Genomic DNA, 14702 nt, shown 5'->3' with positions numbered 1-14702 from the left:
ACACTAACAAACGTAGTAAGGTAGATAGCTAGTGGGAAGCAGCGCATGGCACAGGGATATTGGCTCGGTGCTTTGTGACAGCCTGGAGGGGTGGGATTCGGGAGGGTGGGAGGGAGGGAGACGCAAGAGGGAAGACATATGGGAACATATGTTTATGTATGACTGATTCACTTTGTTATAAAGCAGAAACTAACACACCATTGTAAAGCAATTATACCCCAATACAGATGTTAAATTAAAAAGAATTAATTGTAGCCATTGCATTTAACCTACATTTAACCAAATTATAATATCAGCTGAATTCACAGCTTTGAGCAGACTCACATGTGAAAAGAAAAGGGCCTGTAAAGCAACATAAAAACTCCTATTTTATGAGGGTCTTGATACGTTCCCTGAAGATATTGTGATGATGTCTCTAAGGCACTTTATTGGCCAAGGAAAGCACATTTATTTCATTACTCACTTCCAAACAACCTCCAGGCTTCTAGAGTCGGAGTCCAGCATTCCTCAAATGAATAATATAAATTTAAGCTCCCAAAGAGTATAAACTCAAATCTCAAGATATCCATCACCTTACATAATTACTTTTTCTGGTGAGACACTTTCATGTATATATTATTAACTATAGTCATCATTAGATCCCCAGACATTATTCATCTTATAACTGGAAGTGTATACCATTTGATCACTGTCCCCCCGTTTTCTCCATCCCCCAGCCCTTGGCAACCACAATTCTACTCTTGATTCTATGAGTTGGAATTTTTTAAATTCCACATATAAAACAGATCATACAATATTTGTCTTTCTCTGTCTGACTTATTTCACTTATTATAATGCCCTCAAGGTCCACACATGTTGTCACAAATGACAGGATTTCTTTCTTTTTTATGGTTGAATAACATACCTCTATATGTATGTGTTATATATATACACCACATTTTCTTTATCCATTCATCCATCAATGGTCACTTAGGCTGTTTCCATTCCTTGGCTATTGTGAATAATACTGCAGGGAACATGGAGGTATAGATACCTCTTCAAGATAATGATTTCATTTTCTTCATGTATATACTCAGATGTGGGATTGCTGAATCATATGGTAGTTCTATTTGTAATCTTTTGAGAAATTTCGAAATCGTTTTCCATAGTAGCTGCACCAATCTAAATTCCCACCAAGAGAGTACAAGGGGTCCATTTTTCCACATCCTTACCAGCATGTTATCTTGATTTTTTAGTAACAGCCATTCTGATAGGTGTGAGGTGATATGTCACTGTGGTTTTGATTTGCATTTCCCTGATGATTAGTGATGTTGAACAACTTTTCATATGCCTGTAGGTCATTTGAATATCTTCTTTGGAAAAATGTCTATTCATTTCCACTGCCAATTTTTAATCAGATTTTTTCGTTTCTGCTACTGAGGGTTTTTTTTTTTTCATATTTCGTTAAAACCCTTATCAGATATGATTTGCAAATATTTTTTCTTACTCTGTATGTCGCCTTTTAATTTTGTTTTTTTTTGTTGTTTTTGTTATGTAGAAGCTTTTATTTGATGTAGTCCCACTTATTTACTTTTGCTTTTGTTGCTTGTGCTTTTAGTGTCCAATCCAAAAAATTATTGCCAAGACTGATGTCAAGGAGGTTCCTCCCTATGTTCAAATGGCTGTTTCTGGGATGCGATGAGTGTTAGAAACTCCTATGCCACCATCTTTATGATGTCACTCTCACAGCAGTTTTTTTGGTATAAATGTTAAGCAATTTCTAAAATTTATATGAAAATTCATGGGACATAGAATAGCCAAAATTAACTTGAAAAAGAAGAAAAAAAATTAACTTGAAAAAGAAGAACAAATTTGGAGGATGTGCACTGATCTCAGTACTTCCTATAAAATCAAGATAGTGTGGAAATAGTGTAGACATAGACAAATAGATCAATGCCAAGAACAGAATCACTAGAAATAGATCCACACATAAACAGTCAACTGCTTTTTGACTCAAAGCAATTTGATAGGGAAAGGAAGGTTTTTTCAAGATGGTGTTGAAATAGATGTATAGGAAATAAATGAAACCTCATACCATAACAAAAATTAATTTCAGCAGTATCATAGACCCAAATGTAAAAGATAAAATAATGTTTTAGAAGAAAGCAAAGATTATCTGCAAACCTGAGGTATGCAAAGAATTCTGAGAGCACAAAAAGCAATGACTATATAAAAAATAATAAATATGACCTCATCAAAATTAAAAATTTCTGCTTATCAAAATAAACCATTAGGAAATGAGAAAGCCACAGATTAAGAGAAAAATCTCCTAACTCACATGTCTGACAACCTACTTGTATACAGAATATATTTAAACAACCCTATAACTTAAGAAAAAAATAAGTTTGGGGCCATTTTAACAGGTAAAATTCCGTGTTGACTCACAATTAAGTATAAATTAAATTTGGGTAATTCTAGATTTCATAAATAGTGTTCAATCTTACCCTATCCTTTGCAATATGACTTCAGAACTCCTCCCACTGAGGGGGGCTGGCACTGTGACTTCCATGGGCCAGTAAAAAGCAGGGTAATCATGATGGGCCATTTCCAGGCTCATGCACCAGGGAACCTTACATGGTTCTTCTCTCTTATATATCGGGTTGGCCAAAAAGTGCCTTTTTAAGAAAAATAAAAGACACATTTTTCATTTTCACCAAGAAATTTATTGAACAACATATTCACCCTTTTGTTCCAGTACATTCTGCCATTTTTCAGGCAACTTAATAATTCCACCTTCCCAAAACTTTTTATCTTTTTGAGCAGAGAACTGTTCCAGGTGCCTTTTACAGTCTTCCAGGGAATAGAAATTTTTTCCACTAAGAGAATTTTGTAAAGACCAAAATAAATGGAAATCCGAAGGTGCAATGTCTGGTGAATAAGGCAGATGAATCAGAACTTCCCAGCCAAGCTGAAACAGTTTTTGCCTGGTCATCAAAGAAACATGCGGTCTTGTGGCATTCTGATGGAAGATTACATGTTTTCTGTTTACTGATTTCAGACACTTTTGGTCGAGTGCTTCTTTCAGTTGGTCTAAGTGGGAGCAGTACTTGTTGGAATTAATTGTTCGGTTTTCTGGAAGGAGCTCATAACAGAGGACTCCCTTCCAATCCCACCATTTACACAACATCACTGTCTTTGGATGGAGACTGGCATTTGGTGTGGTTGGTGGTGGTTCATTTCGCTTGCCCCACAATCTCTTCCATTCCACATTATTGTACAGTATCCACTTTTCATCTCCCATTACAATTTGTTTTAAAAATGGAATATTTTCATTACATTTCAGTAGAGAATTGCATGCAGAAATATGGTCAAGAAGGTTGATTTCACTTAACTTATGTGGAACCCACACATCAAAGCGATTAACATAAATAACCAAGTTGGTGCTAATGATTTTCAATGCTTGATTTGGATATTCTGAGTATGTGGGCTATCTCCCATGTGGTATAACATTGATTGTTCTCAGTTAATGTCTGAATTTGATCACTATCAACTTCAACTGGTCTACCCGACCGTGGAGCATGGTCCAGTGAGAAATCTCCAGCATGAAACTTCTCAAACCACTTTAGACACGTTTGATCAGTCACAGCACCTTCTGCATACGCTGTACAAATCTTTTTTTGTGTTTCAGTTGTGTTCTTACCTTTCTTCCCCTCTGTCTTCAATATTAAAATGGCTACACAAAAATTCACCAATTTTGATGTCTTTTTTTAAATGCACACTGATGTGACAGCTGTCACGTACAATCTAACAAAATTGTTTCAAATGAAGTTAAAGACAAGTAAGTGCTACTAGAGCCATCTTATGGAAGAAAACTGAAGGAACCTTTTGGCCAACCCAATAACTTTACCTACTTTCCATGCAAACACGCCCAAGCACACCTGTTGAGGATTAAGAGAACATAAGAAGAGATGACCTTTCTCACTTTAGGCCCTCCTAGACCAGCCCAACTTCACCCACTCAGCAGCTGACTACAAATGCATGTGTGAGCTCAGCCAAGACCAAATAAAGCACCCATCCGAGCCCAGCACAAATTGTTTACTCACAGAATTACAAGCTAAACAAATGATTGTTGTTTTCAACCACCTTTTATAAAACTATCTCTTTACTTGTTAAATGTCTATTTATATTTTGTTTTTCCTCTTTAAATATTTGCTAGAATTCACCAGTGAAGCCATCTGGGCCTGGACTTTTCTTTTTAGGAGGAATCACTCTTCTATTGTGTTAGATTCCCCTCCCCGCCCCCCACTGTATTCCCAGCAGTTAAAGCAAAGTTTAGCAATTAAAATGCTATTGGATTAGTTTCCCAGCAGGAATTGGGTGGCACACTCAATTTGGGATAATTCAAGGAATGTTTAATGAAGGGCAAACTTAACAGATGTGACCAGGTAGGAGAGATCATAAGGGATATTTTAGTTCCCTGGGTCTAGCAGCACTGATACAATACTGATACCCAAAGGATCAAGGGAATAGTGATTACTGGAATCTGGGAGAAGAGAAGAGGTATGTCCTCCTTTTAAGGGATACACTCAGCCCAAACAAACCAAACAGAGAGGGAGCCTCAACTTTACTTTCCTCCATCCTTCTGCTTTTTGTCACATCTTTGAGCTTGAACTCAATTGGAAACCAAAAAGTGGGAAGTCCATTCATATGGATAAATAGGTGACCCTCCTAGGGCAAAGAACAGGGCACAAAAAAGGATATATAATGATCTGGGAAAGCAAAATGATGTTATAACTTGTATAGCACTCAAGAAAATACACATTTTTAAAATATATATATATATACATATTATGAATTAATAAATGGATGAATGTTGCTGTATAAATTGTTGCAGTTCCTCTAAAGGCAATTTGGAAGCATTCATTGGCATTTAAAATATTTGATTTCATATTTCAGAACCTAAAGAAGTATAGTATAAATGCACCAGGAGGTAAGTTTTGGAACAATAACTAAAGAGATACCTTTGGTAGCCATCTGGGATTAGTGTAAGCTTTAAGGAGAATCTTTATATTATCTGTAGTTTTTTTAAAATTAAAAGGATACTTTATACATATACTGCTTTAATAAAAGAATTTAAATTTTAGAAAAACAAATATAGTAATTGTACTAGAGCCAAGATAAGATAATTCTTGCCATTAATCATTCTATCCATGTGGCTTTTTGGTTCCTGGCTAAGGAAAATGAACAATATAAAAGACTACATAATATCCATTCATCAGTTGATAGATATGTGGATTTTTTCTACTTTCTGCCTATTATGAATAATGCTGTAATGAATGTTTGTGTATGGACACGTTTTTAATTTTCTTTGATTTTAGTTGCTGAGTCAGATGGTAACTATATGTTTATTATTTCAGTAACTGTCAGATGGTTTTCCAAAGTGGCTGTACCATTTTACATTCCCACCAGAAGGGAATGAGGGTTCTAATTTCTCTACATTTTCACCAGCACGTTATTGTCTTTTTTTTATTATAGTCATCCTAGTGGGTATGAAACGGAATTTCACCGTGTTTTTTTAAAATTTTATTTTCTTAATTAATATATTTTATTTTATTTTTGGCTGCGTTGGGTCATCATTGCTGTGTGCGGGCTTTCTCTAGTTGGGGTGAGCAGGGGCTACTCTTAGTTGTGGCACACGGGCTTCTCATTGTGGTGGCTTCTCTTGTTGCGGAGCACAGGCTCTAGGCATGTGGGCTTCAGCAGTTGTGGCGTACAGGCTCAGTAGTGTGGCTCGTGGGTCCTAGAGTGCAGGCACTGAGGTTGCTTCCATGACTTGGCTATTGTAAATAGTGCTGCAAGGAACACTGGGGTGCATGTGTCTTTTGGAATTATGGTTTTCTCTGGATATATGCCCAGTAGTGGGAATGCTCGGTCATATGCTAATTCTATTTTTCGTTTTTTAAGGAACCTCCATACTGTTCTCCATAGTGGCTGTATCAATTTACATTCCCACCAACAGTGCAAGAGGGTTCCCTTTTCTCCACACCCTCTCCAATATTTGTTATTTGTAGAATTTCTGATGATGCCCATTCTAACCGGTGTAAGGTGATACCTCATTGTAGTTTTGATTTGCATTTCTCTAATAATTAGTGATATTGAGCAGCTTTTCATGTGCCTTTTGGCCAACTGTATGTCTTCTTTGGAGAGATGTCTATTAAGGTCATCTGCCCATTTTTTGATTGGGTTGTTTGTTTGTTTAATATTGAGCTGCATGAGCTGTTTGTATATTTTGGAGATTAATCCTTTGTCCATGGATTCATTTGCAAATATTTTCTCCCATTCTGAGGGTTGTGTTTTCGTCATGTTTATGCTTTCCTTTGATTTACAAAAGCTTTGAAGTTTCATTAGGTCCCATTTGTTTATTTTTTGTTTTTATTTCCCATTACTCTAGGAGGTGGATCAAAAAACATCTTGCTGTGATTTATGTCAAAGAGTGTTGTTCCTATGTTTTCCTCTAAGAGTTTTACAGTGTCCAGTCTTACATTGACATCTTTAATCCATTTTGAGATTATTTTTATCTATGGTGTTAGGAAGTGTTCTAATTTCATCCTTTTACATGTAGCTGTCCAGTTTTCCCAGCACCACTTATTGAAGAGACTGTCTTTTCTCCATTGTATATCCTTGCCTCCTTTGTCATAGATTAGTTGACCATAGGTATGTGGGTTTATCTCTGGGCTTTCTATCTTGTTCCATTGATCTATGTTTCTGTTTTTCTGCCAATACTATATTGTCTTGATTACTGTAGCTTTGTAGTATAGTTTGAAGTCAGGGAGTCTGATTCCTCCAGCTCCATTTTTTGCCCTCAAGACTACTTTGGCTATTCGGGGTCTTTTTTATCTATATACAAATTTTAAGATTTTTTGTTCTAGTTCTGTAAAAAATGCCATTGGTAATTTGATAGGGATTGCATTGAATCTGTAGATTGCTTTGGGTAGTATAGTCATTTTCACAATATTGATTCTTCCAATCCAAGAGCATGGTATATGTCTCCATCTCTTTGTGTCATCTTTGAGTTCTTTCAACAGGGTCTTACAGTTTTCTGAGTATAGGAGTTTACTTCCTTAGGTAGCTTTATTCCTAGGTATTTTATTCTTTTTGTTGCAATGATGAATGGGATTGTTTCCTCTATTTCTTTCTGATCTTTCGTTGTCAGTGTATAGGAATGCGAGAGATTTCTTTGCATTAATTTTGTATCCTGAAACTTTACCAAATTCATTGATTAGCTCTAGTAGTTTTCTGGTGGCATCTTTAGGATTCTCTATGTATAGTATCATGTCATCTGCAAACAGTGACAGTGTTACTTCTTCTTTTCCAGTTCCTTTTACTTCTTTTTCTTCCCTGATTGCCATGGCTAGGACTTCCAAAGCTATGTGGAATAACAGTGGTGAGAATGGGCATCCTTGTCTTGTTCCTGATCTTAGAGAAAATGCTTTCAGTTTTTCACCATTGAGAATCATGTTGGCTGTGGGTTTGTCATATATGGGCTTTATTATGCAGAGGTAAGCTCGCTCTGTGCCCACTTTCTGGAGAATTTTTGTCATAAATAGGTTTTAAATTTTGTCAAAAGCTTTTTCTGCATCTATTGAGATGATCATATGGTTTTTATTTTTCAATTTTTTAATATGGTGTATCACATTGATTGATTTACATATATTGAAGAATCCTTGCATCTCTGGGATAAATCCCACTTGGTCATGGTGTATGATCCTTTTAATGTGTTGTTGGATTCTGTTTGCTAGTATTTTGTGAGGATTTTTGCATCTATATTCATCAGTGATACTGGTCTGTAATTTTCTTTGTTTGTGGTATCTTTCTCTGATTTTGTATCAGGATGATGGTGCCTTCATAGAATGAGTTTGGCATTGCTTGGTTTTAAATGAATCAATGTATCTGATATCACCTGAGATAGTTTTTCTCCAGATTTTATGAAGGACACTGGATCACTAACTGGCCCAAGGTCAAAGAGAAGGAAGGAATTTTAATCCAGGTCTATCTGATTCCAAAGTTCCACTAATAAGTTACAATTTATAATAAAATAAGGCATTGAATTTAGTACTCCAAGCTACAAAAAATGTTTTACTGGATTGAATAGTGTCCCATAAAAATCCACATCCACCCAGAATCTCATAATGTGACCTTATTTGGAAATAGGGCCTTTGCAGATGTAATTACTTAAGATGAGATCATTATGGATCAGAGTTGGCCCTAAATACAAATTCTGAAGATGAGATCATTATGGATCAGAGTTGGCCCTAAATACAAATTCTGATATCCTTATAAGAAGGTCTTGTGAAGACACAGAGACACAGACACACAGCACAGAGGGAAGAAGGCCATGAGAAAACAGAGGCAGAAATTGGTGTGATGCAGGTACAATCCAAGGCATGCCAAAGATTCCCAACAACCCCCAGAAGCTAGGAATAAGGAAGGATTCTTCCCTTTAACTTTCAAATGAAGCATGGTCTCACCAGTGCCTTGATCATAAGAGAATAAATTTGTTATCTTAAGCCACCAAGTTTGTGGTATTTTGTAGGCAGCCCTAGTAAACTAATACAAAGGCCAATTAATAAAGAAGGTATGACTTGCTTGTCACAGTGCTACTAGAAATAAATGTTCTTTAATTAATAACGTAGAGGAGGCTTTAGAACCTAGTACTTCCTCAAAATCATAATTAAAATCATTAATCATCCATCACAATTTTCTGGGTTTTTTAAAAAATTTGTTTATTGCCTATTGCCTAATTTGACTACAATGTTCCCTCTGTAGAGCCAAACCCAAGCATTCAACCCAGCATATTCTCAGTGCTCAAGTATTTGTCGGAGAAATGATTTAATGAAAGGTTAGCAGGATTCATCATTGAAACTCCCAGAGTAGATGTATGGAAAAGCTGACTAGTTGAAAGTCCTAATAAAAATTTTGGCAAAACATTCAAAGCAGGGACTTCCCTGGTGGCACAGTGGTTGAGAGTCCGCCTGCCGATGCAGGGGACACGGGTTCATGCCCCGGTCCGGGAAAATCCCACATGCCGCGGAGCGGCTGGGCCCGTGAGCCATGGCTGCTGAGCCTGCACGTCCGGAGCCTGTGCTCCGCAATGGGAGAGGCCACAACAGTGAGAGGCCCGCGTACCGCAAAAACAAAAAACATTCAAAGCAAATATGGGACCTATGTAACTGACTTTTCTCTTACATATACAAAAAACATATAAAGATGATGAAATGGCTAAAGAACTAAACTCTATCATTTTTACTCACAGCTACTGCCATTTGAAAGAACACTTGCCAAAATGTTGGACAAAGTAAGAACAGAATATATGGTTTGAGAAAAATAACTCTCAGATTGTCCCATCTCAGTAAAAGAGAAATTTTACCAGAAATTTCTGCACACAGGAGTCATGTCTCCAGCACCACCAAAAATCTCAGTAACAATAAAAACTGGAAAACTAAAGCTATTCAGTACAAGTTGATAAAGTTTCTGTATATTAATACCTAAACTTTAAACAACTGCAAAAAGAAACACTTTGCAATTAGGAAGTTATCCTCATCCAAGAATCTACCTGGAAAAATGTGAACTGATTTGAACTGGCTTCTTAGAAGAGAAGCCAAATTCAAGAATAATAAAAAAGGAGCTCTAGACCAAGATAGGTCTCCATTGCCCTTAGTTCGGTAATTAATTCCACAACCACACCTTTAGATCTATCTATATGCTGTATTTTTTTTGACTTTCATATTTATGTTTAAGTCATCTGTTTAAACTTTGTGTCTTTCACACGTCTTTTCTCTGGTCAGTAAAACTCTTTTCTCACCAGGCAAGAGAAAATAAAGCTCACAATCTTCAAAACAGGAAGAAGAGACTGGCTAAATCTACTACTTATGCTTTGTGAAAAAAGAAAAATCCTCTCTTCATCTATTGAACTTATGCAGTAGCCATCAGCTCTGCACCCAACAATTTAGCGCTTTTAATCAAGTTGGAACAAAAAGACTGTGATATAACTGGACATATGATCCAAGAGTCTAAGCTGCCTTTTGTTTGGCCCTCTTGTTTCCATAGCTTCTCTGAATCCTAGAAGCTGAGTCCTAGAAGTTGCTGAGCGTGGCTGACATCACATTTCGCAGGTGTTCAGAGCCTCCTTGATGTTAATAACGCAGGACAAGAGAGATCTATCCTCAGGCACAGTGTGGATCTCCATGGGGACAACTCATTTCCTTTTGCTCTCTAACTTGCTGTAAAACACATTTTTTTCCTACAACTTTGTGTTTAAAGAAAAGATTAAGTTGTCCACAGTTAAAAATTAATAAAAACACTGCTTATAAATTTACTGAACTTGATTAGACCCTCTCAAGAGTCTCAGTGTTTTTGACAATTTAAATAAGAATTACTAAGTGGGTAAATTTTTTTCATCTGTTTTGACATATTTTACAAGTACTTCCATAATGGAAATAAAGTATTGTATATACACATTTCCAGTAAAATATATCCTTGTATAGAAAGCATATTAGACTCGCAACCAAAATCTTAATTAATAGCAATGTATTTAAATAGAACACTAACCCAGAAGACAACTCAGGTTATACTCCTTGCACCACTTATGAAAATGTAACCCGAGGCAAGTTATTTAACCTCTTTGAGCCTCAAACTTTTATCTGAAAACTCTGAATAAGAAGATATTCCCTATCGAACTTTATGGACTAATAACTGTGTTATTAGAATTACACAGGATATTAAGAAAGCAATATGAAATAAATGCATCCTTAAAATGTAGATATTTTACTTTAAATTGTTTTATTTTAAAAAAATCAAGCACGTAGTTTTAAAAAATTCCCTAGTGTTAAAAAAAAAAAGTCAAAAATAATAATCTCCTTCTCCACACTTCTCTATCCCTTAGTCTTACTTTCCATATCAGCCACCTGCAGTACTCTTAAGTATTTCTTCTGCCATTAATCTCCATATTTCTAAATATGCTTATATAATTATTTCCATATTTAGAGTCACAGAATATTGATATTCTGTCATGAGTCACTTAGCTTTTTTGGATCTTCTGCTCTACCCTGTATTCCAAAACCCTTACCCTATCCATCCTATCAAAATTGCATTACTGTTGACTATGTAATATACTAGTATTAAGTTTCCATTCTTGTAAAATTTTGCCTAGGGTTATTACTCATTTTGTTTATCTATGTCTCTGTAGCTAATTTTTAATATGCTCCAACAGATCTGTAAAAGCACAATAATTGTTCCAAATGCCCAGGTACCTCAGGTTCCTTTTTTCCCCTTGAACACCACCCTTCCATAGCTATCTTTCTAATTTCACCTGGACAGCTGTCAATATTGGGAACTGCTTCCATGATTCACCTTTGGGAGTCTCTTGTTTCATGAATGCTATCTCTTTTATGTTTCTTTCTTAGCATATTCTCCTGTCTTTTCTAAAAGAGGGAATTACAAGAGACATATATACTGTTTTCTGATTCCTTGCATACTTTAAAATCTTATAATGCATCCTGTCACTTGAGTGAACCTGGCCAACTATAGATATCTCTCTCTCCACCCTCACTGTATGGTCCCTTCTCAGAGGCTACAAAAGTCAGCACTGGGCTGTTGAGTACTACAGTCTTGATTCAGCTGATAAGCACACCCAAAGGCATGGACTCTAGTGCCTTCCAGCACAAACCCTGTCCTTGCAGTGATACAGATAAGGTAGCAGACAAAGCAATGTGAATCTGCTAACACTGAAAAACATTAAGCTTACCAGCCTCCATGCCAGTGAGAGAAAAGAGGTTTAGAGTACCCAGAAGTTCCCAAATGCACAGGCTGGAATTTACATATACAAATCATTCTTTCTGTCCAAGATTCTGACCTTATCTAATTTTCCATCTAATGTCTCACTCAGGGTGGGGCCACAGATCTGCTTTCTTCTATCCCCAAATCAGCCTGCTTACCTATAATGTTAAAATATACTGAGTGAGCTGGGCTTTTAGGCTGTATTTTTCATGCCTCAACAGCCATTTCTTATATTATGTATCTCTTTGAAATCTTTGCAGAGAAAGAGAATATCCTTTCCTTAAAATCTTATAGACAACATGGAATCCATATTAAATGGAATCCATCTGTTTTTTTCCCTACTTTAAGTACTTTGGGTTCCATTTTTTAATGCAAACCATTTTTCCCCCTCCAGATTGCTAGCAATACTTCTAAAATGCTATGTTAAGTTGAATTTGCTTATATATTTTATTGTCAATTGTACTCCCTTTCAATTTCCTCTCCAAGGTTGAAAATGAAATACCTTCTATTCCACTCTGATTCTTAGTTTGGATGTTTGCTTGTTGTATCTGAGTGGACTTCACTAAAGAGCAAGCAAATAGTAAGCTGACCCTTTTTTGAGGGTGTCCAGAAACTTCAAGGTAAAAGGATGAAATAAAACATTCAGAAGTAGAAATATATTTGCAAGAAGACCTGGTGTTTCAATTACTTCCCTATTTTTGCAGTTTCAAACTTTAATATTTTATAAGTGTACTAGGAAATAAAATTTATAAACCAAACACAGATACAGAGACTCTTATGGGAAAAAAAGTCTCTTTGGTAGCTTAAGGAGCAGACTGCATTGTGACTTAAATACAGAAATGTGATTCCTTAACATAAAAATGTTTATCATTAAAACATAAAATGCCAATAATTCCAGCTAAATTGCAACAAATACGACATCAAGCTCTGCATATTGGCCTGTTTTCCTGCTTCATGGTAATTGCCTCTGCTTATCATTTATTTCCTTTTTTTTTTTTTTACAAATCCAACTCAAAGGTATCTATGAGCCTAAGACTATTTTGAACAATTGAAGAAAATGGATAATTGTCAAATAGAACTAAATATAAATATATAATGAAGAGAAGCTGCCAAATTAAAAAATATATAAAAGCACATGTCCAAAATCATATGTTGACCATCTGCACAACCTTAACACACAAGACAACAGGTCAGATTTTAACCTCATTTTTCAACATATTTTCATTGAGTAATAGTGAGGGTAAAAGAAATTTCCCAGTTCCTGTCCTTTCTGATCCACTGATTTGCTCTACGACCTTCTGTCTTGACACTGTTGGACCCCAATTTCACAATCTATAAAACCATTCCTGCTAGATTTACTATTGGACCAATCACTCTAGTATTCAGATCCTTTAGGAAAAAAAAAGATGACACATCCATCCCACCTCTTTATAGTACACGATTCAAAATAATGCATGCTTTCTATATTACCTATGCCACTCTATAATCTAAATTTCACAGATTATATTTTTAATTATTTTGATGTATTTTATATAAGTTTAAAATATTGTATTAGTGGTGATTGAAAAAAGAATCTTTATAAATTTGATTTAAAATACAATTGGAAAACTACAGAAAATATGAAATATATAATGGCCAAAATTATATTTCTATAATAATTTTTCTTCTTCTTCTTGGAGAAAAAGTTTTCTTCTAATAGCACTGAAGAAAAAGATAATATCTAGAATTCTCAGTATGAAATACAACTTTCATGGACCCCTTACATAGACTGGATATACTATTCTCTTTGCAGATATGAGCATTTTTGGTTCTCTAATATATATATTATAAAGTAGAGAAATTGAAAACAAAGTTTGGTGATAATGACAATTGGGATTTTCATCCCAGGATGCACAGAGTAAATATTTTACATAAAGTTGTTGCAAAATATATCCAAGTTGAGATATACTATCACCTCAACTTCTTTAGTCTTCATGCCTTTAGATGGCCTTTGCAAACTTTGTAATGGAGACTGTTAGCATCTTCTCCAAACCTTCTTTGTTCACCCTTACTAAATCTTAAATATTGTTACATGAAAATAGCAGTATCATGAGGGGATTTAAACATTATTTCATTCATAACTCAGGATTGTTAATCCTGAGATCAGTGTAGTTGAATATTTTAACATTAGCCACTTAATATCTTTATAATGAAAAAGTTGCCTTCAATTTTGTTAAAAGTGAAAACTTCACCTTTACATTTATTTTAATTATATTTTTCGTCCTTGAGTGTGAGTCAATATAACTGGGTAGGTGGAATTGTTAAATTATGAAGGGCAAAAGGAAGCACGCCCTCGGTATAACAACCACTCTAACGGCACTTTTGAGAAAGCTTTCCTCACTAACCATAGAAATAGAATTAAGACAGGCTGAACTCAAATTTCCTTACTCCACACCTAAGCATCTGAAACCCTTACCTTAAGAGGAAAGGGAGCAACTTAAGTTGCTCACATAGTACTTCACATGTCTCCTTCAAATATTTATAGGCCATTTATTAAAAAACAAAATGTCAGCAAGTAGACTCTAAGTCAAAAGACACTTTACTAATGTTAAATATCTTACGTGTAATGTAGCAAGAATAAACTGGATTTCATAAAACATATTGGCTGGAACATTAATTGTATGTTAATTTTATGGTTAATGTGTAATTAATAGAATATATTTGCATACAGTATATTTTGTACTAATACAAACATAATTAGTACAACTGAATAAAACAATTGATATATAGTACAATAATGTATATAATTAATACAATATGTTTAGTAAAAGGAATTTGGGAAGCAAACTTTTCCATTTAGGGAAATATCTATGGGTTTAAAGACCTAAAACTATTTTCCTAAAGGGTTC

Source organism: Grampus griseus (assembly GCF_964374135.1).
Source record: "Grampus griseus genome assembly, chromosome: 9".
In the NCBI taxonomy this organism is placed as follows: domain Eukaryota; kingdom Metazoa; phylum Chordata; class Mammalia; order Artiodactyla; family Delphinidae; genus Grampus; species Grampus griseus.
Note: the sequence above shows the minus strand (reverse complement) of the source record.